This window comes from Momordica charantia (assembly GCF_013281855.1).
Source record: "Momordica charantia cultivar OHB3-1 chromosome 9 unlocalized genomic scaffold, Mcharantia_2.0 BLBB01000009.1, whole genome shotgun sequence".
Taxonomy (NCBI): Eukaryota; Viridiplantae; Streptophyta; class Magnoliopsida; order Cucurbitales; family Cucurbitaceae; genus Momordica; species Momordica charantia.
The window spans coordinates 12,606,315-12,609,510 of record NW_028275167.1 but is presented as its reverse complement, the minus strand read 5'-3'; positions in this window follow the sequence as shown (position 1 = coordinate 12,609,510).

Genomic DNA, 3,196 nt, shown 5'->3' with positions numbered 1-3,196 from the left:
GTTTCATTAAATTGCTTGTTAGTTAAAACCTCAAACAACAACATTTCATCACATTTTTCTTCCTAAATCACAATTGCATATTTGAACCATTCACTTCTTAAAAACTGTTTTGAAAAGTAACAAGTCCCTGAAGATTCGACCTTGGATTACTTCTGAGTATTACTTGTGACTGTGTGCACTTGCACGAGTCTCTAATCTTTTTAAAGGTAGAGAAAGTCGCAACAATTACTCTCTCACTTCCAATCGTCATGGCTCCATCAAGGGCCACTAACGACAATTCTTCACCAGGTGCAGACAATACTTCACTAAGAGCCCCTGGCATCCTCCAAGATTTTGGTGAAGCTCAATCTAAACCCCCTCCAAAAGGATAGAGGCAAAAAGATCTGTGAATAAGCTTTTTTCGAAGAGCTGGGTTCTCCAAATGCCTTTCATACCAACCTCCCCTTTCTTACGAAGGTGCGGGGAGATGAAGTTCTTAATGCTACAAGCAAGGTCTTCCCAACATATATCAAGGATGCCTTAGAATATGTCTAGAGTATCGAGCACTCCTTTGGAACTGACTGCATTAATCGGATGATTAACCATACTGCCAAAGTAAAGTCAATTTCTTTTTTTTTTTTTTTGTTTCACTATTTCTTTAGCTCGGTTGATTTTTTTACTTCGTTTTCCACTTTTTTTTAGGCTTTCCTCCTCTCATACCAAAGGGTTGCAGCTACAAGTGGTGAACTTTTGAGGTGTGATATCCACTAAAAGAGTCGAAGCTTATGTTGCAATGTTGAGGAACATGAGAAAGCCATGTTCTAACTAATGCAAAACCCAGCTGAATTTGAACACTCGAAACTTGAATTTGAAGAACTGAAGGAAAAGACAACTCTGACGTTGGTTCATGCTCAAAGGTGCATAATGGACAACAACAACTTAAAGTTGCAGCTCATTCAAATGCAGAAGGAAGATAGTCGCTTAAACTCGGAGCTCGGAAACTTGAAGACTGAATTATAGAAGTGATTGACTCATCTGCTAAGTCAAAGAAATTTTGCTGCTGTCCGATATTGAATTAAGGTCGCTACTGAGAACAAACTTGTCAATTTAGAAACTAAACTCATAGACACTAAGGCCAAGTTTGTCAAAATCAAGACCAAGCTAACCGACTCTGAAGCTAGGCTTTCTTATTTCGAAAACAAGTTGGCTAACATCGAAATAAGGCTTGCAAATGCAGAGACCAAATTAGGTAACTTCGGCTTACTCCTCAAACTAATGTTGCAGTTCCAGAATTTGAACCATATGAGAAAAATCTTGAAGGTGGTTGGGTGGAATTCGCCATTGAGTGGCTGAAGAGCAATGCCTCTCAATTTGACACCACAAAATTACTCAAGGTCTCCAATTTAAAGTGGGTTACTTCTTCTCGACAAGGCGAAGACAATCACACGGAGATGCAGAGAGAGACAAGAAAATTTGCCAATCAATCTTGTCAAACTATCTCAGTTTGCCGCTGAACTATCTAGTCAAGAAGCCGAAGTTAATCTCGAACTGCAAGTTCTCGCACTATAACAGCAGACAATCAATTCTACTTCATAATTTGTAGAATTTGTAACGATGAAGACACTTTTATTCATTTTTTGTCCACTCATTTACTCAAACTTAATGAAAAGAAAAATTATTTGTTTATGCAAGAATTGCACAACGTCAACCTAGCTTGAATCCGATCCTTGCTCCGACCTGAAACTCTAAGGGAAGACCTGCACAAGAGGGCAAAATCTCCAACGCTCAAGTCAGTAAGCAGCTCGGACTCAATATTAAGTTCGAGGAGAAATTCGATACCTGATGGTGAAATGAGTCCGTCTATTTATAGGTTTAGGTTCCTACAGGGGTCACAACAGAAGGTTACCTTGGTCGGTTTTGAGGTCGGACGTGTCAGATTCGAGCAGATCGAACTCGAACACGTTCCCTGAAATAGTAGGTTGATCCTTGGAGAAAAATGATGAAGAATGAGGAAATCTCTCACCTCTGAGGGTTCTAAGATAGACTTCCATAATATGTTCATTTGGGTATTTTCCCCAATGGCAAATCACCGTCTTCCACGTGGCAATGGGGTTTTTCTCCGAAACATTCTTCAATCCCAATTTGCTTACATATTTTTTATTTCATCATTATCTCAGATCATTACACTTCTCGATAACCGCCATAAGAAATTATTCATTTGTGCAATGATTGCCATTTTCCTTTAAACGACGAGACCCTTCATTTTCAGTCTCGGGTGTACGCGTATCTGCATGTGATGCTAGAGTCGCTTCGTCTTTTGGATTGGGCCTCACCGTTAATCTTTCTCTATTCCTTTTTCGTCATCAAACATGTCTGAAGAAGTAAATGGTCCTTCGACTGATCTCATGATCATTTCGTCCGACTCAGAGAATGAGTCGCCACTTCCGTCGTCAGTGCCTCCACTCCAACGAGGACAAAGAAATCTAGGCGATCTATACAATCTCCCCCATTATCCAACAACGTTGGATGGCTCTTATTCGAAGCGCCTATCCTCTCCCCTTACTCGTTGCGCCATGCGACACGGAAATCACATTGATTAAAGAACAAGCTATTCTATGTGACAATCAAAAAGAATGAGTATGACTTGGAAAATAATCAATTGAAGGAGGAGTAGAGGGCTCTGGAAAAAAGAGTTGAAGAGCTCCAGAGGCGACTTCATCGTCAATGTAATCGTGAACATGGTCTCTAATGACCTCTTCCCTTTCCCTACCCTTTACTTTAAATTTTACATCTTTGTACTTTGTAACAGTGACGGGTAATGAAATAAAACATCATCCATATTCTCTTCATGTTGCATGTTCCTTGTTGCTTCTTTTTCTATTTCATGATCTTTTTTTTTTGTTGGTATATATAAAACAAAACATCGCACATCACATAATTGAAAATTGGAAATACACAAGCACGAATAGAATATATTTATAACATTTTGAAATATTGTGGACGTAATAACCCCATATTTTAACAGCTATCCCATTGAATGGTGTTCAAATTTACACACTTTAATTGATAATAAGACCTTGAATGTTCTGCAATTCATTGATGCGCTAGTTCTTTCCCGTTTAAGTCAACTAAATGGTAAGTTTTTAGTGGAAGTATTTCTTTTACTTCGTAGGTCCCTTCCCAATTTGGTTCTAGAGCTGCTGTTTATTGTAGAACT